We start from the raw sequence: 15,759 nt of genomic DNA on the forward strand, positions 1-15,759 counted from the left end.
TATGAAGTTCCAATCGAATCCGATCCAAAAGATCCCATTAATCGCCTACCATCCACTGCACAGAACAAACAAGAGAAAGAGGATAAGAGAGGAAGAGAGAGAGAGAGAGGAAAAGAAAGAGAGAGAGATGAGGGGAGGGAGTGAGAAGGAGGAGGGAAGGAAACGGAGAGAGAGAGAAGAGAGACGCGAGAGGAGAGAGAGTGGAAAGAGAGAGAGAGAGAAAGAGAGACACCGGAGAGAGAAAAGAGTGGAGAGAGAGGAAAAGAGACAGGAGAGGAGAGAGAAAGAGAGGACAGAGAGGAGGAGAGAAGAGGAAAAGAGAGAGAACGGAGAGAAGGAGGTGGAGGAGACAGGACAAGAAGGGAGGAAAGAAAAGAGAGGAGGACACAGAAAGGCCAGGACCCAGGAGTGGACGACAAGGAAGAAGGATGGACGGAACAACAGAAGCTGAAGGAACCCACAGTGAGTAGACAAAAAGGAGAAGGAGGAAAATAGAGAAGGAGAGAGAGAGAGAAAAAGAGAGAAAGAGACAGAGGAAGAGGAGGAGGAAGAGACAAGGAGAGAGAGAGAGAGAGAGAGAAAGAGAGAGGATGGAGGAAGAGAGAGTGGAGACAGGAGAGAGAGGAAGGAGAGGGGTGGAGACAGAAAGAAAAGAAGGAGGGGACACAGACACACACACCCAGGATCCAGGACCACGAACACACAGCCCAGGTAGACCACACACAACCCAGGACCACACGAACCCCTGGATGGCCAACGACCACAATACAGCCAGGAAAGAGTGAGAAGCCCGAAAGACATAAAGGAAATGACAAAATATGTAGAACACAGGAATGGAAGAAGAAGGAAAAGGGAACACACCACTGAAAAAAAAAGAAGAAGCCCACACACAAAGAACCAGGAACCAGCCACAACTGACCAAAAAGACGGACAGCACAGATCCCACAAGAGAGGAAAATGGAAAAGAAAGACAGAGACAAAGAGGAAGGGAAAAGAGAAGAGAGGAGAAAAGGAGAGAGAGAGGAAAAGAGGACAGAGGAGAGAAAGACACGAGGAAAGAGAGAGAGAGAAAGGGAGGAGAGAGGAGAGAGAGGAAAGAGAGGAGAGAGATGGAGGGGAGGGAGGAGGAGGAGGGAGAGAAGGAAAGGGAGAGGGAGGAGAGAGGAAAGAGAAAGAGAGAAAGAAAAGGAGAGGGAGGAGGAGAGAGGAGAGAGAGGAGGGAGAGAGAGGGAGAGAGGAGAGAGGATAGAGGAGAGAGGAAAAGAGGAAAGAAGAGAGAGAGAGAGAGGGAAAGAGAGAGGAGGAGAGAGAGGAAAGGAAGAGAGGGAGGAGAGGAGAGGAGGAAAGAGAGAGAGAGAGAGAGAGAGGAAAGAGAGGAGGGAGAGGAGGAGAGAGGGGAAGGAGAGAGTGGAGGGATAAGGATGGAGAGTGGAAAGAAAAGAGAGGAAAGAGAGGATAGAGGGGAGGTGGAGGGAAAGAGGGAGGGAGGGAAGATAGGGATAGATAGGAATAAGAGAATGAAGATAGAGAGGAGAAAGGAAGGACAATGGAATAGAGGGTGGAGAGGAGAGAAAGAAAGAGAAGGAAAGGAAGAGAGGGAAGAAAGAGATGGAGGAAGGAAGAGAGGGGGGGAAGAGAGGGGAGGAAGGGGGAGAAGAGAAGGAGAGAGAGAGAAAAGAGAGAGAGAAAGACAGAGAGAGAGGTGGAGGTAAAAAAAAAGAGAGAGAGAGAGAGAGAGAGGGAAAAGAGAAATGGAAGAAGGCCGTAGCCTGTGGTGTTGAAAGTAAGGAATGAATGGCATGGATATATTTAGGAATGGATTTAAACGAAGTGGATGAGCAACACCTGCTGAATCTGTCAAGCTGTGCTGTGCTTCAGCTATTCAGGAGTCCCTTAGAGCGAAGCTCTCAAACAAAGCCTCACAGTGGCAAAACGATAACTGCTATCAGTCAAATGACGTTATCCTGAGCACCACACAGTCTTTGTGAACGATCGGGTATAAAAATTTATATGGATAAACGTAAAAATGTGGTCATATCAGCGATTTCAAAAAGTGGTTCGTTCTAGTGTTCTCGCTTTGGGAAATATCCAGGATGTTTCAACATTGGAGCCACTGGAGAACGAAATGGACATCTTGTCATTTGGAAGCTCAACCTGCCAAAAGTAAAGCGTGCGATCACAAAACTGGAGCAGATTTTCTGAAACTAGACAAAAATACCTACGCTTTGATGTATAAATTGTGTATGACAAGTAGATATTGTGGGCGGAGAACAATTTACATTGAGAAGGAACTAAGATAATTTTTCAAAGCTTCACCCTCTAGCTATGATATCATCCACTCTAGCACACGCAATACACACTCTGTTTAATCGATAAAATTTCCTGAAATAATCACTAAACTTAAACAGCTTTTTCACAAAAACTGTAAAAGATATCAAAACCTGAGCAATAACCCCGAATAGCTGAATATTTTGTGAACATTTTAAAGTTTGAATCACGTCTGTAGGTGGAAGAATGTAGGAGGAGATACATTTTGAAGCAGAAGAAGATTTTAAGGCGTTGAAGCCTGCTCTCATTGACTTCAATGTTAAAAAAAAGTGTTAAAAAAGCTTAAAATTTTAAAAAAGTATAAATAGTAGAAAAAATGTTGAAGAAGTCCCATCATTAGCTGAAAGAGCTGAACATTTGAAAAGTTGAATGGTTTAAATAGCTGAAAGTATGCAGAAGTTAAAATAATATGAATAGCATTCCCCACTAGAAAAATGCATTTCCGCAGAAAATGCGTGGAATGCTGAATAGCTGAATTGCTAAAGCTAACTGGATGAATAGCTTAAATCTGTAAGAAGAAGTTGAAGTAGTGAAAATAGTTGGAAAAAAGTGGAAATCGCTAAAAAGTTCAAAGTTGACGCTTAAACTGAATTGTTGGCTTTAAAAGCTGAAAAATGACAAAATATGTGGAACATTGTGAAGACTTTAGCTGAAGCTGAAGAATAGTTGAAAAAGTGGAAATTGGTTCAATAAGTTAAAGAAAGTAAGAGAGGGAGGGAGAAGGAGGGATGGAGAGAGAAGGAGAGAGAGAGAAAAAGAGAGAGACAGGGAGAGAGGGAGGGAGAATTTGGGATGGAGAGAGAAGGAGAGAGAGAGAGAGAAAAAGAGAGAGAGACAGGGAGAGAGAGAGAGAGAGAAAGAAAAGAGAAACAGAGAGATAGAGAGGCGGAGAGAGAAGACAGTCAGAGAGAAGTGGAAGACCACAGACTACTGTTCATATTACTGCCTGTAGTATCTGTATAGACTACTGTTCATATTACTGCCTGTAGTATCTGTATAGACTACTGTTCATATTACTGCCTGTAGTATCTGTATAGACTACTGTTCATATTACTGCCTGTAGTATCTGTATAGACTACTGTTCATATTACTGCCTGTAGTATCTGTATAGACTACTGTTCATATTACTGCCTGTAGTATCTGTATAGACTACTGTTCATAACTAACTGGATGAATAGCTCAAATCCATAATAAGTTGAAATAGTGAGAATAGTTGAAAAAGTGGAAATCGTTAAAAAGTTCAAAGTTGACGCTAAACTGAATTGTTGGCTATAAAAGTTGAAAAATGACAAAATATGTAGAACATTGTGAGGTCTTTAGCTGAAGCAGAAGAATAGTTGAAAAAGTGGAAATTGGTTCAATAAGTATGAATTTCATTGAAAAGTTGAAGAACACCACTAATATAATATAATAATAATAAAATAATTTCTTGAAATACATTTGTAGAAAAGCGGTAAGCTAAACTGTAAAACTGTCAAAAGTGGAAGTTTCAATAAATTGACTAAAAAGACTTATTATCAGCCATATCCATTGCATAGAACAAACAAGAGAGGGATAGAGAGGAAAGGAGAGAGAGAGAGGGAAAGAAAGATAGAGAGATAGAGAGACAGAGAGAGAGAGAGAGAGAGAGAGAGAGGGGAGGGAAGGAGGGAGAGAGGGAGGGAGAGGAGGGATGGAGAAAGAAGGAAATAGAGAGAGAGAGGGACATGGAGAGAGAGAGAGAGGGGGATGAGAGAGAGGGGGAGAGAGAGAGGGGGATGAGAGAGAGAGGGAAATACAAAGAGAGAGAAAGGAGAGAGAGGGAGAGACAAAGAGAGAGAAAGAGGAGAGAGAGAGAGGGAAAGAGAGAGAGGTATAGAGAGAGAAAGAGAGAGAGAGGATAGAGAGGGAGAGAGAGGCAAAGGGAAAGAAAGAGACAGAGAGAGAGAGGGAAAGAGAGGAGAGAGAGAGAGAAAGGAAGAGAGGGGAGGTAGAGACAGGGAGGGAGAAGGAGGGATGGAGAGAGGGAAAGAAAAAGAGAGAGAGAGGGATAGAGAGAGAAAGAGAGAGAGACAGATAGAGAGGGAGAAAGAGGCAGATGGAAAAAGAGAGATAGAGAGGGGGAGCGAGAGAAGACAGACAGACAGACCAGAACAAGAGAATAGAAGAGAGAAGACAGACTAAAGTTCATATTCCTGCCTGTAGTATCTGGGTGTGTATCTGTTGTCATGGTAACGACTGGCCAGTGAATGTTTGTAGTAGTTGAAGTAGTGAGAGTAGTAGAAAAAGTGGAAATCGTTTTAAGAAGTATGAATTTCATTAAAAAGCTAAAAGTTGACGCTAAACTGAACTGTTGGCTTTAAAAGCTGAAAAATGACAAAATATGTAGAACATTGTGAGGTCTGAGAGGGAGAGACAAAGAGAGAGAAAGAGAAGGAAAGAGAGAGAGAGGGGATAGAGAGAGAGAGAGGGATAGAGAGGGAAATAAAGAGATGGAGAGCGAAAGGAAGAGAGGGGGGAAGAGAGGGATGGAGAAGGAGGGATGAAGAGAGAAGGAGAGAGAGAGAAAAAGAGAGAGAGAAAGAGATAGAGAGAGAGGCAGAGGTAAAGAAAAAGAGACAGAGAGAGAGAGAGAGGGAAAGAGAGAGATGGAAGGAGGCCTGTAGCCTGTAGTATCTGGGTGTGTCTGTGAAAGTGTTGTCATGGTAACGAATGGCCAGTGGATATGTTTATAAACTTGCATTGATGTCTGTAATCAAGTTGATGAGCAACACCTGCTGAATCTGTCAGCTGTGCTGTGCTTCAGCTATTCAGAGTCCCTGAGAGCGAGCTCTCAAACAAAGCCTCACAGTGGCAAAACGATAACTGCTATCAGTCAAATGACGTGATCCTGAGCACCACAAGGCCTTTGTGAACGTATCGGTATAAAATTTATATGGATAAACGTAAAAATGTGGTCATATCAGCGCATTTCAAAAGTGGTTCGTTCAGTGTTTCGCTGGGAAATATCCACGAAGTTTTAACAATTGGAGCCAATGAAGAAAGAAATGGATATCTTGTCATTTGGAAGTTCGCTGAGCCAAAAGTACAAGACGTATTGCATAACTGAGCAGATCTTCTGAAACTAGACAAAAATACCTACGTTTTGATGTATAAATTGTGTATGACAAGTAGATATTGTGGGCGTGAGAACAATTTATTGAGAAGGGACAAAGATAATTTTTTCAAGCTTCCCCCTCTAGCTATGACATCATCCACTCTAAGCGCGCAATACACACTCTGTTTAATCGATAAAATTTCCTGAAATGATCACTAAACTTAAACAGCTTTTTACAAAAACTGTTAAAGATATCAAACTGAAAAGTAGACCCCGGATAGCTGAATATTTTGTGAACATTTTAAAGTTTGTATGATGTCTGTAGGTGAAAGAACGTAGGAGGAGATACATTTTGAAGCAGAAGAGGATTTGAAGGATTTGAAGCTTGCTCTCATTGACTTTAATGTTAAAAAAAGTGTTAAAAAGCTTAAAATTTTAAAAAAGTATAAATAGTAGAAAAAAGTTGAAGAAGTCCCATCATTAGCTGAAAGAGGTGAACATTTGAAAAGTTGAATGGTTTAAATAGGTGAAAGTATGCAGAAGTTACAGAGAGCCAAAAAACGTACGGAAGAGGGAATAATAAAATTAAAACTAAGAATAATAAAGAACAAAATAAAGCATTTCCTGCAGAAAATGCGTGGGAATGCTGAATAGCTGAATTGCTAAAGCTAAACTGGTTGAATAGCTTAAATCTGTAAGAAGAAGTTGAAATAGTGAAAATAGTTGAAAAAGCCGGAATCGCTTTTAATAAGTATGAATTTCATTAAAAAGTTAAAAGTTTATGCTAAACTGAACTGTTTGCTTTAAAGGTTGAATAATGACAAAATATGTAGAACATTGTGAGGTCTGAGTAGATTTTCTAACTGATAATGACTCATATATGCAGAAATATGAAACAAATTAATACTGTTATACTGTTAAAGATGAAAGTTGAAAAGGCTGAAAGAAGAAATATTTTCATTATTATCAGATATATACTGCATAGAACGAAAAAGCATCAATCCAGCTGAGATGAGATGTGAAATATATTAGGTGAAAAGAATGGGGCTGAACAAGAAGAAAGAGAGGAAAGAGAGAGGGAGAGAAAGAGAGAAGAAAGGAGAGCAGGAGAGAAGAGACGAGAAGAGAGAAGAGAAAGAGAATAAAAAGAGAAGGAGAGAGAGAGGAAAGAGAGGAGAGGAAAAGAAAGATAGCAACTTTGACTAAAATAGACTAAAAAGGCTGAAAGTTTAAAGACTTTGTATTATTATCAGCCATATCCATTGCGTAGAACAAACAAGCATGACCCTAAAGAGCTGAGAGGTGGATATATTGCCTGAAAAGAAACGGGCTATATACATGGATGAAATCACAAATGACCCTGGAGGGAGAGACAGAAGAAGGAAGGAGGGAGGCATAGAGAAAGAGAGGGAGACAAGAGGGAGGGATACAGACAGAGGGAGGGAGGGAGACACAGACAGATAAGGAGACAGACAGACAGACAGACAGAAGTGGAACGCAAATGATATAGACTGATGATCATAGTTAGTCTAGTTAGTTGACTCCTACAGCAAGCCTGGAGTAATCAGTAGACTGTCTGTGAAAGGGTTGTCATGGTTACTAAGGGCCTGGGCAATGTTTATAAACATCTCTTTGATCTGATAACGATAGCACCTGCTCTTAATATGTCTCCTGTAGTACACGCCAGCACTTCAGACACTGAGAGCAGAAGAAATATTTTCATTATTATCAGATATATACTGCATAGAACGAAAAAGCATCAATCTAGCTGAGATGAGATGTGAAATATATTAGGTGAAAAGAATGGGGCTGAACAAGAAGAAAGAGAGGAAAGAGAGAGGGAGAGAAAGAGAGAAGAAAGGAGAGCAGAAGAGAAGAGATGAGAAGAGAGAAGAGTGTGGTGTGTAAAATGACGAAATGGGCTGTGTGTGTGTGTGTGTGTGTGTGTGGGGAGTGTGTTTGTGTGTGTGTGTGTGTGTGGGGGTGGGAGTGTGTGTGTGTGTTTTTGAGTAGTGTGTGTGTGTGTGTGTGTGTGTGTTTGCATGTGTGTCTGTCTTTGTGTGTGTGTTTGTGTGTGTGTGTGTGTGTTTATGTGTCTGTTTGTGTGTCTGTGTGTGTGTATATGTGTGTGTGTGTGTGTTTGCGTGTGTGCATGTGTGTGTTTGCAAAATAAAACATGAATAGCTGAATTGCTAAAGCTAAACTGGATGAATAGCTTAAAACCGTAAAAATAAGTTGAAGTAGTGAGAGTAGTTGAAAAGTCAAATAACACCTTAGCCAGGGACACACTGATTGATATGCCACAGTGGGATTTGAACCCGGGCCCCCCACACCCAACCATGTGCCATAACCACTGCGCCATCTTCGAGAACAGACAAACATTGTTCCTTTAGTATTTATAAAGCATCTCTTTGATCATTAATCCCCACACCTGATTAGTGAGAGACAGTGTGAGAGAACCCTTCAAACAATCCTTAATAAATCCACAACAGTACATGCTATCGAAACAGCGACTTGACCGTTAGAGACACAAGGCCTTTGTGAACGTATCGTTGTAAAATTTATATGGATAAATGTAAAAATGTGGGCATATCAGCGATTTTAAAAAGTGGTTCGCTGTGCCTTTCACTGGGAAATATAAAGATGTTTTACCATTGCTGCGGATGGGGAAAAAATTGATACTCTTGTCATTTGGAAGCTTGCTGAGCCCAAAGTATAAGACATATCGCTTAATAGAGCAGAGTTTCTGAAACTAGACAAAAATACCTACGTTTTGATGTATAAATTGTGTATGACAAGTAGATATTGTGGGCGTGAGAGCAGTTTACAGACAAGGAACAAAGATAATTTTTTCGAAGCTTCACCCTCTAGCTGTGATGTCATCCACTCTAGCAAACGCAATACACACTCTGTTTAATCGATAAAATTTCCTGAAATGATCACTAAACTTAAACAGCTTTTTCAAAAAACTGTAAAAGATATCAAACTGAAAGGTAAAAGCCGGATAGCTGAATATTTTGTGAACATTTTAAAGTTTGTTTGGGCCTGTAGGTGAAAGTATGAAGGAGTTGAAACTTTTGGGAGCAGAAGAAGATTTTAAGGGGTTGAAGTCTGCTCTCATTGACTTCAATGTAAAAAAAAAGTGTTAAAAAGCTTAAAATTTTAAAAAGTATAAATAGTAGAAAAAAAGTTGAAGAAGTCCCATCATTAGCTGAAAGAGCTGAACATTTGAAAAGTTGAATGGTTTAAATAGGTGAAAGTATGCAGAAGTTACAGAGAGCCAAAAAACGTACGGAATAATAATAATAAGAAGAAAAATAAAGAACCGAATAACAATAGTTGGAATGCTGTAGAACAGCATTCCCAATAACTAGAAAATGCATTTCCTGCAGAAAATGCGTGGGAATGCTGAATAGCTGAATTGCTAAAGCTAAACTGGTTGAATAGCTTAAATCCGTAAGAAGAAGTTGAAATAGTGAGTATAGTTGAAAAAGCGGACATCGGTTTAATAAGTATGAATTTCATTAAAAAGTTAAAAGTTTATGCTAAACTGAACGGTTTGCTTTAAATGTTGAATAATGATAAATATGTAGAACATTGTGAGGTCTGAGTAGATTTTCTAACTGATAATGACTCATATGCACAAATATGAAACAAATTAATACTGTAATACTGTTAAAGATGAAAGTTGAAAAGGCTGAAAGAAGAAATATTTTCATTATTATCAGATATATACTGCATAGAACGAAAAAGCATCAATCTAGCTGAGATGAGATGTGAAATATATTAGGTGAAAAGAATGGGGCTGAACAAGAAGAACGAGAGGAAAGAGAGGAGAGAAGAGAAGAGAGGAGAGGAGAGAAAGAGAATAAAGAGAGAAGGAGAGAGAGAGGAAAGAGAGGAGAGGAAAAGAAAGAGCAACTTTGACTAAAATTGACTAAAAAGGCTGAAAGTTTAAAGACTTTGTATTATTATCAGCCATATCCATTGTTTAGAACAAACAAGCATGACCCTAAAGAGCTGAGAGGTGGATATATTGGCTGAAAAGAAACGGGCTATATACATGGATGAAATCACAAATGACCCTGGAGGGAGGGAGGGAGAGACAGGAGGGAGGGAGAGAGGGAGTGAAAGAGAGGAAGGGAGGGAGGTAGAGAGAGAAGTGATAGAGAGAGAGAGCGAGAGACAGAAGGAGGGAGGGAGAGAGGGAGGGAGTGAGGGAGACAGAGAAAAGAGAAAGAAGGAGGGAGGGAGGGAGGAAGGGAGACAGAGGAGAACTAGGGCAGGAGACAGCGAGAGACGGAGAATGAGGGAGGAGGAGGGAGACAAAAACAAAAACAGAGGAGGACACAGACAGATAAGGAGACAGACAGACAGACAGAAAGACAGACCAGAACAAGAGAATAGAACAGAGAAGACAGACAGACAGAGAGAAGTGGAGACTACTGTTCATATTACTGCCTGTAGTATCTGTAGAGACTACTGTTCATATTACTGCCTGTAGTATCTGTATAGACTACTGTTCATAACTAACTGGATGAATAGCTCAAATCCGTAAGAAGAAGTTGAAGTAGTGAGAATAGTTGAAAAAGTGGAAATCGTTAAAAAGTTCAAAGTTGACGCTAAACTGAATTGTTGGCTATAAAAGTTGAAAAATGACAAAATATGTAGAACATTGTGAGGTCTTTAGCTGAAGCTGAAGAATAGTTGAAAAAGTGGAAATTGGTTCAATAAGTATGAATTTCATTGAAAAGTTGAAGAACACCACTAATATAATATAATATATAATAATAAAATAATTTCTTGAAATACATTTGTAGAAAAGCGGTAAGCTAAACTGTAAAACTGTCAAAAGTGGAAGTTTCAATAAATTGACTAAAAAGACTTATTATCAGCCATATCCATTGCATAGAACAAACAAGAGAGGGATAGAGAGTAAAGGAGAGAGAGAGAGGGAAAGAAAGATAGAGAGATAGAGAGAGAGAGAGAGAGAGAGAGAGAGAGGGGGGAGGGAAGGAGGGAGAGAGGGAGGGAGAGGAGGGATGGAGAAAGAAGGAAATAGAGAGAGAGAGGGACAGGGAGAGAGAGAGAGAGAGAGAGGGGGGGATGAGAGAGAGGGGGAGAGAGAGAGGGGGATGAGAGAGGGAAATACAAAGAGAGAGGAGAGAGAGGGAGAGACAAAGAGAGAGAAAGAGGAGAGAGAGAGAGAGAGAGGGAAAGAGAGAGAGGTATAGAGAGTGAGAGAGAGAGGATAGAGAGGGAGAGAGAGAGGCAAAGGGAAAGAAAGAGACAGAGAGAGAGAGGGAAAGAGTGATAGAGAGAGAGAAAGGAAGAGAGGGGGAGGTAGAGACAGGGAGGGAGAAGGAGGGATGGAGAGAGTGAAAGAAAAAGAGAGAGAGAGAGGGATAGCGAGAGAAAGAGAGAGAGACGGATAGAGAGGGATAGAGAGGCAGATGGAAAAAGAGAGATAGAGAGGGGGAGCGAGAGAAGACAGACAGATCAGAACAAGAGAATAGAACAGAGAAGACAGACTAAAGTTCATATTCCTGCCTGTAGTATCTGGGTGTGTATCTGTTGTCATGGTAACGACTGGCCAGTGAATGTTTGTAGTAGTTGAAGTAGTGAGAGTAGTAGAAAAAGTGGAAATCGTTTTAAGAAGTATGAATTTCATTAAAAAGCTAAAATTGACGCTAAACTGAACTGTAGGCTTCAAAAGTTGAAAAATGACAAAATATGTAGAAAATTGTGAGGTCTGAGAGAGAGAGACAAAGAGAGAGAAAGAGAAGGAAAGAGAGAGAGAGGGGGATAGAGAGAGAGAGGGATAGAGAGGGAAAGAAAGAGATGGAGAGAGAAAGGAAGAGAGGGGGGAAGAGAGGGAGGGAGAAGGAGAGAGAGAGAAAAAGAGAGAGAGAAAGACAGAGAGAGAGGCAGAGGTAAAGAAAAAGAGACAGAGAGGGAGGGAAGGAGATAGAGAGGGGGTGAGGGAGACAGAAAAGAAAAAGAAGTAGGGAGGGATACAGACATATTACTGCCTGTAGTATCTGTATAGACTACTGTTCATATTACTGCCTGTAGTATCTGTATAGACTACTGTTCATATTACTGCCTGTAGTATCTGTATAGACTACTGTTCATAGTACTGCCTGTAGTATCTGTATAGACTACTGTTCATAGTACTGCCTGTAGTATCTGTATAGACTACTGTTCATAGTACTGGCTGTAGTATCTGTATAGACTACTGTTCATAGTACTGCCTGTAGTATCTGGGTGTGTCTGTGAAAGTGTTGTCATGGTAGCGAATGGCCAGTGGATATGTTTATAAACATGCTTTGATGTCTGTAATCAAGTTGATGAGCAACACCTGCTGAATCTGTCAGCTGTGCTGTGCTTCAGCTATTCAGAGTCCCTGAGAGCGAGCTCTCAAACAAAGCCTCACAGTGGCAAAACGATAACTGCTATCAGTCAAATGACGTGATCCTGAGCACCACAAGGCCTTTGTGAACGTATCGGTATAAAATATATATGGATAAACGTAAAAATGTGGTCATATCAGCAATTTCAAAAAGTGGTTCGTTCAGTGTTTCGCTGGGAAATATCCATGAGTTTTAACATTGGAGCCAATGGAGAAAGAAATGGACATCTTGTCATTTGGAAGCTCAACCAGCCAAAAGTAAAAGGCATATAAAAAAACTGAGCAGATTTTCTGTAACTAGACAAAAATACCTACGTTTTGATGTATAAATTGTGTATGACAAGTAGATATTTAGGGCGTGAGAGCAATTTCTAGAGAAGGAACTAAGATCATTTTTTTGTAGAACAGCATTCCCCCAATAAAGAACAGGATAACAATAGGTGGAATGCTGTAAAACAGCATTCCCCCAATAAAGAACAGTTTAACAATAGGTGGAATGCTGTAAAACAGCATTCCCCCAATAACAATAGTTGGAATGCTGTAGAACAGCATTCCCACTAAAAATGCATTTCCTGCAGAAAATGCATGGGAATGCTGAATAGCTGAATTGCTAAAATATAACTGGATGAATAGCTTAAATCCGTGAGAAGAAGTTGAAGTAGTGAGAGTAGTAGAAAAAGTGGAAATCATTTTAATAAGTATGAATTTCATTAAAAATTTAAAAGTTGACGCTAAGCTGAACTGTTGGCTTTAAAAGTTGAAAAATGACAAAATATGTAGAACATTGTGAGTTCTGAGTATATGTTCTAACTGATAATGACTCACATATGCAGAAATATGAAACAAATTGTATGAAAAATCTTCAAGCCCAAATGCATTGCACCGCACTGCTGAAAAATCTGGAAAATTGTCAGAGATGGAAGCTAAACTGCATTACCTTAAAAAAGTAAGAGCTGAAATACATTTCTAGAAAAGCTGGAAGTTAAACTGTAATACTGTCAAAAGTGGAAGTTCAAATAAATTGACTAGAAAAGCCTGAAAGAAGAAATACTTTATCAGACATATACATTGCATAGAACGAAAAAGCATCAATCTAGCTGAGATGGGATGTGAAATATATTGCCTGAAAAGAAGGGGGCTGAACAAGAAGAAAGAGAGGAAAGAGACTAGGAGAGAAAGAGAGAAGAAAGAAGAGCAGGAGAGAAGAGATGAGAAGAGAGAGGAGAGAAAGAGAATAAAGAGAGAAAGAGAGAGAGAGGAAAGAGACAACTTTGCATTGAAAACACCAGACAGACATAGACCAGGACAGAGACCAGGACAGAGACCAGGACAGAGACCAGAGGACAGAGACCAGGACAGAGACCAGAGGACAGAGACCAGAGGACAGAGACCAGGACAGAGACCAGAGGACAGAGGACAGAGGACAGAGACCAGGACAGACAGACAGAGACCAGAGGACAGAGACCAGAGGACAGAGACCAGAGACCAGACAGACAGACAGAGACCAGGACAGAGACCAGAGGACAGAGACCAGGACAAATACCAGAGGACAGATACCAGAGGACAGAGACCAGACAGACAGACAGAGACCAGGACAGAGACCAGAGGATAGAGACCAGGGGACAGAGACCAGGACAGAGACCAGAGGACATAGACCAGAGGACAGAGACCAGAGGACAGAGACCAGGACAGACAGACAGAGACCAGAGGACAGAGACCAGAGGACAGAGACCAGAGACCAGACAGACAGACAGAGACCAGGACAGAGACCAGAGGACAGAGACCAGAGGACAGAGACCAGACATACAGACAGAGACCAGAGGACAGAGGCCAGAGGACAGAGACCAGGACAGACAGACAGACAGAAAGACCAGAACAAGAGAACAGAACAGAGAAGACAGACATACAGAAGTGGAAGGCCAAATCTATACCCTACTGTTCATATTACTGCCTGTAGTATCTGTATAGACTACTGTTCATATTACTGCCTGTAGTATCTGGGTGTGTCTGTGAAAGTGTTGTCATGGTAACCAATGGCCAGTTAATGTTTATAAACATCCTTTGAAGACTAATCAGTTAACGAGTGACACCTGCTGTAAACTGTCAGCTGGGCCACATGCAGCTCAGAGACACTGACAGCAAGCTCTCAAATAAAGGCTTGGACTGCCAAAACGATAACTGCTATCAGTCAAATGACGTCATCCTGAGCACCACAAGGCCTTTGTGAACGTATCGGTATAAAATTTATGTTGATAAACTTAGAAATGTGGGCATATCAGCGATTTAAAAAGTGGTTCGTTCTGCATTTTGCTTGGAAATGTGAAAGATGTTAAACACTTTACAGATAGTGTAGGTCTAGACCACACTCTATAAATTCCAAAACCCCAACAATTACAGTAATTCCCTCAAGAGCAAGCATTAGCAGTGGCTATTGCGACAGTGGCAAGGAAAAACTCCCTTTTAGGAAGAAACCTCGGCAGACCCAGACTCTTGGTAGGCGGTGTCTGACGGGCCGGTTGGGGGTGTGATGAACAGTGGCACATAATAGTCACATTAAAGATAATGGAACAGTGACTTCGAAGGTCATCGTGGAAGTTCATGTCATGTCGGATGCGACGGACGCAGCAGGATGCAGCCGGGAATTGCAGAGAATCGCAGAGCATAGCTCTGCGAAGAAGAAACATAAGGACTCCGGGGAGTAAACTCCCCAGAGCTAGGTTAGTAACAAGCATTTCTGGGACAGGATGCATACAAAAGGAAACAAGTAGAGATGAGAGAGCAGCTCAGTGTGTCACAGGAAGGAAGGAAGGAACTTCCCCGGCAGTCTAGAATTATAATAGCATAACTAAGAGAGGCAGGTTAAAGAGAGGTGCCTGGTCGGGCTAGAACTCTCCCCAACCGGATCGGGCTGTACTGGCCTGCCTCCCTCTACTCTCGCTATATTATTGATTATATGATAAATAAAACTGATGACTATGAAGAGAAGCAGGTGGGCCGGTTAGGCGGACGCTGCAACTCCTCACTCCTTAACTATAAGCTTTATCAAAGAGGAGGGTTTTCAGTTTACTCTTAAATGTGGTGACGGTGTCTGCCCCTCGAACCCAGACTGGGAGCTGGTTCCACAGGAGAGGAGCCTGATAGCTGAAGGCTCTGGCCCCCATTCTACTTTTAGAGACTCTAGGAACTACAAGTAGCTCTGCATTCTGGGAGCGTAGTGCTCTACTAGGACAATAAGGTACTAGGAGCTCTTCTAGGTATGATGGTGCTTGACCATTTAGAGCTTTGTAGGTCAGGAGGAGGATTTTAAATTTGATCCTAGATTTTACAGGAAGCCAGTGCAGAGAAGCCAATACAGGAGAAATATGATCTCTTCTCTTAGTTTTCGTCAGAACACGTGCTGCAGCATTCTGGATCAGCTGGAGAGTCTTAAGGGACTTATTTGAGCAACCTGATAGTAAGGAATTGCAGTAGTCTAGTTTAGAAGTAACGAATGCATGGACTAGTTTTTCAGCATCGATTTGAGACAGGATATTCCTAACAGGAAGTAACAGGATGGTATGGTCAATAGTGTCAAATGCAGCACTAAGATCTAGTAAAACAAGAATGGAGACAAGTCCTTTGTCTGCAGCAGTTAGAAGGTCGTTAGTAATTTTCACCAGTGCCGTCTCTGTGCTATGATTCTTTCTAAATCTTGATTGAAAGTCATCAAATAAACTATTGCTATGTAGAAAATCACATACCTGATTAGCAACTACCTTCTCAAGGATGTTGGATAGAAAGGGAAGGTTAGAATAAAACTACTAAGAGTTCTAGCCATTTGTGACTGATTCAAGCTGACTTTAGAACGGTCTAGCTGAGAATTCAAAACACAATTCATGTCCCAGCCAAATATAAAGAATACATAATTTAATGATGGTAGTTTCTTAAACAGAGTATTTAAAAA

This window comes from Perca fluviatilis, chromosome 3 (genome assembly GCF_010015445.1).
Source record: "Perca fluviatilis chromosome 3, GENO_Pfluv_1.0, whole genome shotgun sequence".
Lineage (NCBI taxonomy): Eukaryota > Metazoa > Chordata > Actinopteri > Perciformes > Percidae > Perca > Perca fluviatilis.